General features: G+C 33.8%; 1 protein-coding gene across 2 annotated transcripts in view; it reads left to right on the top strand.

Moving 5' to 3' along the window:
* The first annotated feature begins 531 nt into the window (after positions 1–531).
* The window catches only part of LOC131684730 (uncharacterized), a 654,472-nt gene continuing 640,247 nt past the window's right edge, over positions 532–14,756 (top strand). The window contains exon 1 of one of the 2 annotated variants that reach the window (XM_058967861.1): positions 532–889. The gene's annotated coding sequence lies outside the window, so the exon portion shown is untranslated. Of the gene's footprint in view, positions 890–1,142; positions 1,261–14,756 lie in introns of those variants that run through there. The other variant, XM_058967869.1, reaches the window with a different exon arrangement.

The following is a 14,756-nucleotide window of genomic DNA, read 5'->3' as shown; positions in this document are numbered from 1 at the left end:
TTCTATTCAATTTAAAATTCATGTTTCGCCATGCCTTCAGCGTTACTGCATTCAAATTTATTTGTCCCCAGTCTATCGGGTCTAAGTGTCTGTGCTGAAAACTTTGCAGGTATTTAAAACACAGTTCTAAACGTGTTTTAAAATCAGCAACAAATAGAACGGCGTCGTATAACAGTTTCAAATTTTAAAACAAAGCTGTTCGAAATTATAAAACAAAACGCTCTGCTGGGGATGTGAATGTTTCAGTTCTAGTTCTGCTTTGAAACTGCTATGCAAAATAAAACCAACGTCGTTGATAAAACGCTCCTGACCATGCCCTATAGTTGTTGAAGAAATCTGTGTCATTACAGAAAATCTGCGAATATGGCAACACTGCAACCAGCTCAACACGCATTGCTTTCGCGGGTGCGCGACGCTTGATCATCTGCGCCTGCGCAGCAGATAGCACACGCGCACATATCTCATCAGCGAAGCGATGTTTTATCGCGCTCACTTCAGTTCATCGGCGATCGCGTTACCGTCCGCTTCGGTTTAGTGTGTTGAATACGGTACAAAGGCACTGAAAAGTTCCGTGGAAGATTTATCACATTTCGGAAGTTTCAACGTATCATCTATACCTAGCTGCAGTGGTTTTATTTGCTAATTTGAATTACGCGTTCTTATCGCGTATTTTCCGCTCGATCAGTGCGTTCTACCTGTATCAGTGGTGGCGTCCTACCGTCCACAGTGCAGTGAAGCAATGGCAGCTTTCTGCTAAATTAAGTGCATAATTTGCGGTGGAAGAAAAGATTGAAATATTATGAAAAAGCAGAGTATAGTGTTGTGTTTTGGTTTTTCTTTATATTTGCCGTCTCTATTCGACAGGCTAAGGCCAAGAATGGCTCATCTTGTAAGTGTCTTGTTTTAATTTAAATTTGATTGTTGAGATAGGCATTTTATACGCGTGATGAAAAAATGATGCCCTCAGTAGGCTTGCGATTTTTGCTGTCGGGAAGTAGCCCGCAAAGAAAAAGAGAGCGCGGTGAGTTCATCCAGCGTTCGGATGTATCACCACTGATGTGTTTTATCGCAGTGATTTGTGTGGATAGCCAGGTGGCTGGCGGCATCGAATGGTGTTTGTGACGTTTAGCGGCTGCTGTGTATTGCGGGTTTTTTTTCTCTTTTGCTACGTCAAGTGAGCTTGACGACTAAAACCTTTCGCAGTCCATCTCGCCATGTGTATTGCGGGTTTGAAAAAATAGAAATAAATGCACAAAAAATGTAAGTAAAAATTTTGTTTTTTTTTGTGTGAGGTATGAGATAATTATTTACATTCTTGTGGAAATAAATCAGAATAAGAATTTTAAGGGGAAGCATAAGTTGTCAGCTGCTATACCAAGTAAGTAAACATATATTAATTTATTTTAAATCAGTTAAATCATTATTTCCGATGTTTACTTGATTAGATTTTTACGGTTAACCCTACTAACACAGTGAAAATATTTCGCGTATTTCACAACCATGAAAACATTTTTTTACTGACTTTCATTAAAATTTGTTACAACCAATACATGCAATTTTTGAACTTAAAATCTCGATTAAATACGATGGATTTGGATTCAATGGTTATGAGCCTGTATGTACCGTTCAATGATTCATTTAATCAAACACAAAAAAATCAGCTTTTTACCGGTAACATCCTAATCTATCTACATAGGATAGGCCAAAGAAGGGCTTCATCGAAATATTTCTGTTCCCTGCCAATCAGTCCGAGGATATAATAATTTTTATCACTAAACACTATTACCCATTTCCTGGGTCAACTAAGTATAAGCTTCTATAAATAAAAATTGAACTGGACCGCACATCAGTATGTAATGATGTCCAGTAACTACCCTGGGAAGCAACAAAAACGCCATCCCCGAACCGGAAGATGCAATACACAACCAACCGCACGCCGCTCGCTTCGATATTGCCAAAGATGTTCTCGCCGTGGCTTCAAGTTGTTTGATGGCGATAATAATGTGGTGATGACGATATGTTTAAGTCTTTTATGTGCTCAACATTGCTTCTTTTTCTTCCCTCCAGCATCTTTAAGAAGCTTCGCTGTCAGCCAGCCAGCCAGCAATGGTATAAGCAGTTTGGGAAGTAAAAAATCATACCCTCGAGAAAAAAGTACCGGTTGGCAGGATTTTCCGGCCGCAGCGTACTTTTTCGTTCTCATTCACCACCGCAGTTGTTTTGTGTTTGTGTTCGTGGTTTGCTGGTTCGTTGGTTGGTTGGTTCGTTGGACGACCGTCGAGTTGGGAAGCGAAATACTTTAGGAGCTCAGGAGTTATGAGGGACTTTTTATAAGTGAATAGTGTGATGGCACAGACAGCAACAGAAATATCCTACTGCAACCGAGTCCGAGTGTTCACCAGCTGATATGATAGAATAGAAAAGTATTATGTGTTATTTTTCATTAAGTATGAAAAAGAACCAGAAAATGTAAGTTTCTGTGGCAGCAGGTTGCTGGAATGTCAGTTTCCGTGGAAGGACGTACAAACTATACTAACAACGAGCATCTATAATTTATTGTTGAAATGTTCATTTACTGAGAAAATTGTTTGATCTCAACCAAAGCAACAAAATCCTACAAAGCGTTTATTTGCTTGGAATCTAAACCATTTCTCGTCAATAGAGCAACCGAAGGCACCCAACAATGTGCGACCTCATCATCATTACCATATCCCATAGTGTCGAATGTAATCAAACGTTTACCTGGCGGTCGGCGGCAACAATGGCACCCCCATTCACCCTTTCATTTAGCGACAGAACCGTAATTATGCCCGCCAAGACAAACATCCATTCGGTGACTACCGATTTCTGGCGGCAGCAGCGTACTTTCACTCCCAGCAGCGCGCTTGGAGGAGGGAAAAGTTTTACTCGAAATTAAATTCCTCGCACAGCGATTGGAGAGGCCGGGAAGGATCACGTGCAGGATTTTCACTCACGGGTCGCGGGAGAATTAATAATCGTGAGGGAAGGAATTTTCACCATTCATTGGCCCCGATGTTGGCCCGTGGGAGAAGGTGTGACAGTTAGTTGAACTGTTCCTATTCTCATCAATGTCTCAGCGAAACCTTCATCAGTCGGGTAATTTCAGTAGTAATTAAAAATGCTTCAGTTAGATTCAAATTGTCAACCAGGTACACGCAAGAGAAGGGTTTGTTATTAGTAGTACATTTAGACAGCTTAAACGAAGCTGTACTCGTTTTATCTGCCAGTTTGCGATTCAATACTAGTGTTCAATATTTCAAAAATCTGCTTAAGGGATTAATTTGCTTTTTAAGAGCGAAAAAATAGTTTGTTTTTAGTGCATAAATAGGTAGATAACTAATCAAAGAATATACCATACAAAATCTGAAGCCTTTTCAAAATATTTCCGACGATATACCACATGCTAACAGACATAACACTCGAAAACAATGCTTTGCCCGCTTTAACGGTCATTTTAAATATATTTGTAGTTGGGACTGTGGCCGCTTTTGAAATTATGGCGCTACCGACATATGAACAAACATATGTGGGATAGACCACTAGTGAAAAATTGTTCTCAAACCTGAGGGGTAATCCACCAGCAAATGAGTGTTTGGGACTGTGAATAAAAGGTGGATTGCCTTGTTAAGGGAATTTCTTCACAGTGTTATGTCTGTTTGTCTGTGGATACACTATCTACGCAGAAAGCAAAATAACCCAAAGACTAGGTTCTTTCAGCGCCAATTGGACGGGCTTCTTTTTTGTTTATTTCTCTACTGCTTTCAGTTGAATTATTCCTTCAATTGTATGTTTCACTTTTTATGTTTTATTTGAATTTTTTTTTTCATTATTTCTTGATTTATCTGTTATTTATTTTCGTCGTTGTCTCTTTATTGCTTTTTCTTCAAAATATTTTCTTACTACCTGGCATTTTACATTCCTTTACTTCCTATATTATTAGTTTAATTTTCTGATACATCACTGCTTATTGTTTTTTAATTTCGAATTTTTTCCGTTACTGGGTTTGTAAATTTTCATGATTTCTTATTTTTTAAATTTTTGCATATTTTTTTGCGTTATTTTGTTTTTTGTTTGTTCCTCCTTTACATTATATTTTTAAATCATTAACTCTCTACTTCTTAATTACTGTATACATTTCCTTCTTTTGTTGATCTGTATTTTCTTATTTTATTTTTTCTGGTTTACCGTATGTCTTAATTTAATGATTTCTTAATTTTAATTTATTCGCGATCTCTTACTTCCTATATTTCTTTATTTACTTTTTTCCTAATTTCGATGCTTGTGTTTTTATTCCTTATTTCTACTTTCAGTTGTTTCTTCGTTGCTCAGTTTTTAATTTCTGTTTTTCCTTGTTTTTTTGTTTATCATAAACCCTATTTCTTTATTTCTAGATTTCACTATTTGTTCATTTCTCTACTGACTTTTTCATTACATTTTCTTCGCTTGTTTCTGTATTTTTAACTTTAATTTATCTCTTCACTCATTTTCGTATTTTTTTTTCTGAATTTTCATATTTATTTGCAATATTTCTTAATTTCTTTATTTGGATAATCCACTATTTCTTCATGCATTCATTTTTTCTTTAATTACATCTTTTTGTTTATTTTTGTATTCCTTTTGTTTCTTTAATCATTTATTTGTTTATTTGTGTTATTCGCTTATTTCAATCCATTTACCAACTACGCTACGCCCACCCCCTTTTATAGCCTTTTTTCTTACCGCTTCCTTTTTTCTTTTAATAGCAATTCTGTAATTTGTTTTTTATTAATATTTTCATTATTTGTTCCATTATTTGTTTCGTTTTTGATATCTTTCGTTATTTTTTTTAAATTATTTTATTTGTTTTTTTTATTGAATTTTATTATGCTATAGTTCTGATATACTTTAAAAAAATGCATTGCTTAATACCTCCATTTTACTAGTTCTGTCCTTTTTGTGTTTCTTTATTTTTCTGGAATTCTCATTTCCCTTCAACTTCTGTTAGTTACTTTTTCAATTATTTCTTTATTTCTGCTTCAGTTCTGTATTTTTTACATTTTTATTTCTTTGATTCTTTATTTCTATATTTTATTATATGTTTATTTAATTACTTTTGTTACCTCATTTCTCTATTTCTTTGTTTATTTTCTTCCCTTTATTTATTCAATTATTTCCTAATTTTTTTCACTTAACTTTTGAATTTTTGACTTTCACGTTTTTTAATTTTTGTATCTATCTAACATTTATTTGTTATTCTTTATTTATTTGTATTTTTCATTTCTTTTGTAGTCATTACTGATTTACTCTATTTTAGTTCATTGTTCTTCACTTTTTATTTTCCTTAATTCGTTGTTTCTATATTTCCTAAATAATTAGTTTTAATTTTTATTATTTTCTCTCTTTAATCCGCTAATTCTTTATTTTCTTTTTTCTATACTTCCTTTTTTCAATATTTTTCATTCTTTATTTATTCGTTATTTTTTATTTATTCACTTCTCCTTTTTTAATTCGTCATTCATTTGTTTCTTCGAATCTTTATTTGTTTGCATCTTTGAATCTATTTCTCTCTCTCTCTCTCTCTCTCTCTCTCCTTATTTTATATTTTAATTTATTTGTTTTCGATGTACTCAATTTATTGCTTCATTATTTCTTTATTACCTGATTTTATTATTTGTTTATTTCTTGGTTGCCTTTCTCATACCTTTTTATTTTCAAAATTTCTTTATTCTTCTATTTCTTTACTTCTACGAGTTTTATTATTCTTCCATTTGTTTAGTGTAGTATTTTACGTTTCTTTTTCTATTTTGTGCATATTGATTTCTAATTGTTTTTTTTATTTTATTTGTAGTTCTCTTGTTATTCTTTCCTTAATTCGCATTTTAAATTTTTTTAAACGTTATTTCAATTTTTTTTTACATTTTTAGTTTTTTGCAAATTTTTTAATGATTTATTTTTTTATTTGTTCATTTTATTTAATTTCGAGATTTGTATTTTTATATTTTCTTAGTTTTTATGTCGATATTTCGTTACATTATTTTTAATGCTTCCTTATTTTATTATTTATTTATTTCTCGCGTGCTGTTTTTCGTTCATAGTTTCTGTATTCTTTCACTTTATTTCCTTATTTCCATTTCTATAGTATATTTTGTTAAATAATTTATTGCACACTTTAATTGTCTCATTATATCTTTATTTATTTTTCCTTATTTCTGCATTTCTTTATTTCTTTGTTTGACTACTGTTTTGTTTGTTTCCCTATTTATTAATTGATGAATTGCTCTAGTTCTTTATTTCTTAATTTTATTATACTTTCATGTCCGTATTTCCTTACTACCTATTTTTAATGCATTTTTGTTTATTTCTTTTATTAACTATATTTTTGTCTTTGTTTTCTTATTTCTGTGTTTTTATTATATCTTAATTTCCTTAGTTTTTCATATTTTTATTTTTCATTTCTTTATCTCTTTGTTCTGTATTTGTTCACTACTCCAATTCTTTGTTTCTTCATAACTTTTTTCACTATTCTCTACTTTTTTATGTATTATCTCTTGTCTATTTCTTCGTTTCTTATCATTATCCCTTTATTTTCTTATTTCACAGTCGGAAACTCCAAAATTTCTATACTGCTCCCTTTCTGTGTTTATTTGCTTTTTCATTTGCGTATATCTTTCTTCTTTGTGTTGCTTTGTTTTTTTGATTAAGCACTTATTTTTTCTTCTTTTTTCTATTCAGTTATACTTTTCTCATTCACTTTTTTACTTCTTGGCGTAATAATTTCTTATTTAATTTTAATATTCATTATTCATTATTTATTATTTATTATTTATTATTTATTATTTATTATTTATTATTTATTATTTATTATTTATTATTTATTATTTATTATTTATTATTTATTATTTATTATTTATTATTTATTATTTGTTATTTATTATTCATTATTTATTATTTATTAGTTATTATTCATTATTTATTATTTATTATTCATTATTGATTATTTTTTATAATTTATTTCTTAGCTATTTTGATTCTCTTTTCATTCTCTTCATTCATTTTTACTATTTTCCAATTTCATTTCTTTCTCCTCTTCAACCTTTCTGTATAACTTTGTTTTCTTATTTCTGTACTTTTTGGGGTATGAAGTAACGTGCTATGATTCTGTCATTAATTTTATCTTTTAAATCTTTTTTGTCATCACTTATTTTTATTTTTCCTCCATTATTTGCTCTCCTTATTTTTTCATTTTCTTCTTTTTCAGTTTGGCTTCATCGTTCCCTCATTTATTTTTTAATTCCTTTAAATCTTTTTGTTTTTTTGCATCTTTAACCGCAAAAAACCTCTATCACTGTTGGTTTTCTTTCATTTATTTATCACTATTTCAGAAATGGCCCAATTTTTCATTTCTTTATTTTCTGTTTTTTCTTTATTTTTAAATGTTTTTAGTTCCGTATTTTTTTTTATTTTTTGCATTATTCTACTCCTTTATTGCTTCATTTTTTGATTCTCCGAAATTTTTAAAGTTTTCGACTTTTATATCATTTGACATTTCAATGTTAAAGCTTTCGTTGAATCTTTGATTCTTTGTATCTTTAAGTCTGGGGATCTTTGAATCGTTGAGTTGTTGAGCGTTTGGATCTTTGACTCGTTGGATTGAATTGTTGGATCGTTGTAGCAGTGTGTTTTTGTATTTCAATTCCTTAATTACTATTTCTTAATTTCGTATCAATTTTTTTTCTTTCTCTGATTTTTCGTTTTCTTTATTGTCACTGCTCATTTTCTTGATTTCTTAGTTCCTATATTTCCTTATTTCGTTGTTTCTTTGTGTGTCTTTACTTTTATCCTTGTGTCTTCTTCTTTTATTTGTTTTCGCGTCGTACTAGTTTTTGTTTATTTATCTATTTGGTTCTTGTTCTTTCTTTCTTGATCTTATTATTCTTTTATTACTTTATTAACTATTTTCTTTGTTCTTTGTTTGGTAATTTCTTTATTTTGCATTTTTAATCCCTTTTTTGGCTTTATTAGGCTATTTCTTTATTTTCATAATCCTTCGCTTCTTCATTTTTATTTCGTCATTGTTTTTTTTTATTTTTTATGATTTTATTTCATAACATCTTAAATTCTGTTTTTTTTTTCTATTCTTTGCCTCTATATTTTTTAAATTCATCATTCCTTTACATCTGTACTTTTTAGTTCTTCATTTAATTTCTTTTTCATTTCTTTACTTTTTTTTATTTCGCAAAAAATCTTTTCCTGATTTTCTTTATTCTTCTTTTTTCAGCTACTTATTTCAGGCAGTTTTCCCTAAGAATGAATTTGGTAAAAACCATTTGACTATTATTTCTTTATTTCGTTATTTTTTTAATCGTTAATTTCTTGGTTCAATTAAAGTGGTTTTAAACTTAGGGGTTTTCACCTTCTGTGTTGAGTTACACAAGTCTCTGGAGAGAAATTTAAACCGTACATAGGATTTGGGAATCGAACCCAGTTGAGCTACGTAAGAGGTTCCTTTATTTCATTACTTTTATTTCTTTATTCTCTTATTGTCCTTATGGCTTTATTACTTCATTATTACTATTAAACTATTTCTTTTTCCACCTTTCCCACATTATTGCGTTATTTTATTTCCTTATTTCTGCACTTATTGCGTTACTTTATTTTTGTGATCGCTCTGTACCTTCGATTCTTTCAATTTTTTTGATTCTCTTACTCTTTATTTTGCTAATGAACATTTCGCATTATCTCTTTGATTTCATTGCTTTCCATAGATTTATTTCTTGTCTTTATTGCAATATACCTTTGCATCTGTATTTTTTTTGTCTTTTTTGTACATTACAGTTGTACTTCTAAAAAGCATTATCGTTCTTATTTCCACAATTATTTATTTATTTGTATATTTAATTATTCATTACTTCATTTTTTCATTTCAGCCTTCTGGAATAATGAAATGATGAATTCCATTATTTCATTATTCTCTTTTTTCCGTATTTTAAAATCATTTGATCCTTGAATTTATATTGTATCACTGAATCTTTGGATCAGTGAGTTTTTTGGATTTTTGAGTCTTTGCATCTTTGAATGGTTGAATTGGATCGTTGGGGTTTGCACATTGTTGGATCCTATTTTGAGGGTCAATTTAGTTCTTCAAGGCTTTCCACCGCTGGCCAGCTAACCAATAAGCTAGGAAAATGTGTCCCAAAGGTTAGCTGCCAACCTTTAAAGTCGTTTTAAATGAGTTTGGCTAAATATACGGCTCCATTGCTGCTGTACCATGAACGTGATTTATTCATTTGTTTATTATTTGATTGTTATTATTTTTTATTTCTTTTTTTATTAATTTCTTTGTAATTTCCTTCTAGTTATTCCTTTCTAGCATTTTTTTCATTATCTGTTTATTGATTCTTTATCTATTTTATTGTTGCTAGACTTCAGTTCTTTATTTATTTCATTCATTCCTTTTATTTATTATTTTATTTCATGGCTTATACTATTTTCTAATTTTTTTCTAACCGTCTACATGTTTTTTTTTTAATTTTGATTAGAGGTCATTCGCTGATTTTTTCGGGTTGAAAACATTTCTTAAGAAAAACGTCTAACCCCATGTGCGGGGTTGGGAATCGAACCCAGGTGAGCTGCGTACAAGGTAATCGATTTACCTACTACGCTATGCCCGCCCCCATATCTGTTATTGTGCATTCCAAATGCTGCTTACTAGCAAGAAATTTAAAAACAGGTTTTTTTTAATTATCAACAGTTATATATAATGTCAATATACTGCAAGAAGCATCTGAAATGCTTTACTGCATGTCTGGTGAATACCTGGGTTGTTTGATTTTTGGAACTTTTTGAATCCTTTGTACTTTAATTTACTGTTTAAGGCCTAGAAGAATTATTAAAATATGTCCCATTCAATTTTCAATAACTTATTGTTAACTAACCACTTAAAACATTTCCTATATGGGCAACTGATAAATACGCAATTAAAGCTTTTAATTTTATTTGTGATAAACAAATTAAAGCCATTAAAACTACTCCAATTAATATAATTCTAATTTTAATAAAATTAAATTTTATACCCAAATTTATGCATATTTAAAACAAGAATTTAGTAATATCAATGCCTAGTGATCTAATCGAAATATTATTATAACATGACACTCAGTTTACAACTCTTTCCACCTCACACACACTAACGCAAAGAGCTGGATTCCTTTCCCGCACCACACACAACACAAAAGTCACACCATCGATGTAACCTTATCCAATAAATAACAGCCGGGATAAACTCGGGCCGACATAAATCACACATCATCTCAAGTTTAATTAATTTTTCTAGCCAAGCTCTTCGATACCCTCTCCTCAACGGTTGAATGCTTACCGACACAGAGTGCAATAAGCGCCCACCCTCAGCGCGTCGACCAATGCACATATACATAGGCCAAAGTTTCACCACCGATATCACGCGAACACTCGATGCTTTCTGCAGCTTGTGCGGCTGGTTTTTTTTTCTCCTCAGATTTTTAAGGACCACACTTACCGAATCACTCCCAGGATTAACGGGAGGATGATAGCACTTTTTTAATTGAGCGTGTTTGCAGACTATAAATTACATCAGCTGGAATATTAATTTAATTATTGATCAATGTTCTACTTTTTTTTCTTCTCTCGCTCATTGTCGTCGTTTTTCGGAACTCCTTATGGCAGTTAATTTTTGTCGAGAGGCAAAGAAAGTTCTTCCTTATCGCTGCCAGAGAGTCTTCCTTTCGAGAATGGCAACCGATTGTGAGGCGGAAATTTATTGCTTTCGTTTTTGTTCCGGCCTTAAACTTATCGAGCGTGGATGGTGTTTTTTTTTTTGAAAATTTTTTAAGCTATTGAAATCGTTTCCGGAAATAATTTAACAGATAAATTATGGTTGAAAATCCATAATACAATCCATTGAAGTGCTTGCGATCGATTGGACTTCTGCTTTTAATTTCTTCTTTTATAAATTCCGCAAGATTTGTGTCGCAAGTTTGTTACCTAAACCACAGATAAAAGATGTTCAGGTTCGTATTCAAAAAGTGTATGATACCTGCAACTGCCATTTCGAAAAAAGAGCGTCTAAAACAATAGGTCAATAGGTGGCGCAGCGATCGATGCAACGTAGGTAGAGTGCAGCTGTTAAATAATTGGTACAAACAGTTCGGTAGATGGCAGTAGTGAGCCACTGATTGTTAACGTGTGTTTACACAGATTGTAAAATAAATTTTGATCTATGCCTAACCACAGAGAACAGACATATAAGGTAGAACAAACATTCCTGAAAAACCAGTGTAAACATTCAAATGAAAATACGTTGGAAATCACCATCGCATGCACGAATCACCATTGTATCCAAGTTTGCAGGCAATGCCCGTATAGCGTTTGCTGACCGATCGTAGCGCCGGCTAGTGGCGAATTGTTACTTGATGGTGGAATTTCGAAACGACAGTTTTATTACTTAGAAACATTGAAAACTTTACTTGTATGCCAGTTCTCAGTGGCCTAATCTAACATGTTCCCATGTATTTCCATTAAAGAACTAACGAAGTCTTCCATCATAGTATTTTGCAGTATTTCACACATCAATTGTTGGAGCCATTCGGAAAAAAGTTCCAGCTTGTTTAGAATCTGACAAGTACAGGGGAAAACGCGTCCTTTACTTCGCCACCCGCGCGAGAGCCGAAACGATAAAGTTAATTATTATAAGCTTTGAACCCAATATCACGGTTTATGGAAGCGATAAAAGAGGAGAGATCGGATAATAAGACGATTACAGTCCCGCTGGGTTGGAGTTTTTACCCCCTCCCACGAGGGGGATGGCGGTGAGTGGGTAGAACTTTTCTTTCGCTGGTCTAGTAGCGAGCAGTTAGAGAAGCAGGGAGAGGGATGAGTGGGGGGCGTCACGGTTGTTGCGCTTAGTTTCGCCGGCGAGGATTATTTATAGATTTTAATTAGTACGTTCGCCGAGAGAAGCTACGGCAATTGACAGTAAGCGAGTTATCAACCGTAAGCGCATTACCTGGGTGTGTTTGTGTGTGGTTTAATGATGGCGAATGTTAGATCCTGACTGATGGAGCTAAAATCCAAAATGATTGGCGAAAAAATGTAATAATACTATAATGTATACCGACGTGTTGAAGGATTGTGGAATCAATTCAAATGCAGCGATCTTTGGATGATGAAAAAAATGAAAATGAACAAAAGTGTAAATGGGGAAACAGTCGACAGTTTGACGTAGGACTACGTTTTTTCACGATATAGGCGGCTGCTTGCGATTAGCTCTTAACACTTCAGTATTTCTTATATGTACCTGCACAAGACGTGGAGATAGACGGTGTGATCACCGAGTCCAGTCCGGCCGTCGAAGATTTGCTGCAGCACAGAGTTAGCCGTTTCCAGAACTCTGCTTTTTTCGTTTGTTAATGTAAGGAAGACTTATTCCCCATCAAACGCGTTCCATTTACCTTTCAATCTTTTGTCTTCTAGCGATTCCGACTCAAAAACCCTGATATTATTTTGTTGGACTTTGCGGTCATAAGAAAAGAAAGAATCTTACATCCTCCTACACCTCCTAGTAAAGACACTAAGATATCCTCGGTAGTAATGTATGAGGTAAAATCGAATAATGTTGTGACGAAACCGAAGCAAGCGCCTTCTGAATTTGAAAATTTAGAATCAATTCGGACAGACCCAGCGCTATCGAAAAAACCAAAACTCTCTGTAACTCTCAATGTACAACCAGAGGGTGGATTGCAGAAGTTTTCTGACATTATGGTCTTGTAAGCTTTCTATATTCCTGATCCTTTCCAATAATTTCTAACAACAATTCTTCCTACAGTAAGAGCATTTTTAAAGCAATTAGCTGCCCCTCTTTCCCTCTCGCAGGTTGATGGGATTGACGGTATTGTAAACATCATCAAGCCACAATATATTCAATAGAGTTATCTAAATATAAGGACCTTCGCTCTTTTTAGTTTTTATTTGCACCACGTTCTACTACTAGAGGGTAATTAGTTCTCATGTTAATATTCCACCAAACATTATGACTACTGAGGATTTGATTTATATAAGAAGCCCGCTTCAAGATGTTGATTACAATACGCCTCGATAGTGGTGTGTCGGGGAGGCCGGGAGGGCTGATATGAGCCTTTTGTCTGTTCTATACCTTTCCTCTATTCACCAGCTCATAACCAACAATCAACCAGTAACAAATAGATAATTGAGAAAGGATGTGCTATGTGTGGTGATTGGCTATTCAAGTATTAGTAGTGTTTGAAGTACTAATGTATGTCTCATGTGATGATCATAACTTCAGCTGTATCTTGTGCCTATCTAATCTATTACGTCTCTCATATATTGTCTTTTATTTCTTCTTTTCGAGTCCTATACTGCCATTCTACACCCGCCTTCAGCTGGGTCAACAAAGATGGTGATAGTGAACGTCTTAACACTCACACATTCTCAAACGCGGTCTCAGCGGGAACCTACAAAAATGCCATCGTGCACGCGATTACGAATCGGTCACGTCCGAAAGTCTATCCTTGATCCTAGAAGCCTAGGTCCATGCCTTCAGCTGGACCAAATAAGAAAATACGCCCATACCTATTAGACAACACGTCTCATGGCGACATGACCGGGAACCCTATCGATATAAACGATCCCACTCTCTGCCAGAATTCAAACCGCGCACTGAAAATTTAATATCAGACTCACGGTTCGCGCAACCATTCAAGAACATACGTTACAAAATTACGTCAGCGCACAAACGTTAGAGCCCCTCGCGATTTTCCAAGCAACATACGAACTCGCAAACATGATTACACCCCGGTGATAAGGTGAAAATCTCTGCACTCATAAACTTACCAACACGATCTCAAGTGTCAACCTACAAACTCCCGCGCTCGCGCCATCATGAATCGGGATTGTCCGGAAGTATCTATCCTCGGTACAAACAATCTAGGTCCTTGTTAATTATTAAAAAAATAATAAAATTGAAAAATAACTACCATATCCACTAGACAAAACGTTCCATGGCGACATGACCGGAAACTCTAGTGATATGGGGTAACTCTCTCCCTGTCAGAATGTGATCCGTACACCGAAAACTAAAGATCAGAATGACGGTCCGCGAATATATGAATCGCCGCAGGGTTTCAAAATCGAATTTATACATGCGAAGTCACATACACGCGACAAACACGTCAACATACGAACGCTTAAGCCCTTCGCGATCATCTACGCACACCTATGCCCGCGATCGCGTAAACTTGATAACACTGCGGCAATTGTGTGAACGTTTTAGTACTTACGAAGTTACAAACGCGATCTCAAACGCCAACCCGCAAATGCGCGATCATGAATCGGTCACGTCCGGAAATCTTTAACCTTCATTCTAGCAATTTAGGTCTATACATTAAGTTGGACCAATCAAAAAAAAAAAATAAAGCTCATATCCACTAGACCACGCGTTCTACGACGACATGATTGGGAACTCTAATGATATGGAAGAACCCACTTCCTTCTGGAATCTGAGCCGTACACCAAATATAAAGTATTAGATTCACGGTCCGCGCACGATTATCCAAAGAACACACGCGAATATGCGAAAGGCACACGGTTATGAAATAGAATTTATGCACGCGAAGTTACACGTTAGCACACGCGACATACAAACGCACACGCGATCGAGCACATTAACGTACAAATGTTCGAGCCCTTCGCGATGATACACGCGA

Source organism: Topomyia yanbarensis, chromosome 1, assembly GCF_030247195.1.
Source record: "Topomyia yanbarensis strain Yona2022 chromosome 1, ASM3024719v1, whole genome shotgun sequence".
NCBI lineage: Eukaryota > Metazoa > Arthropoda > Insecta > Diptera > Culicidae > Topomyia > Topomyia yanbarensis.
Note: the sequence above shows the minus strand (reverse complement) of the source record. Positions and strands in the feature narration are given on the sequence as shown.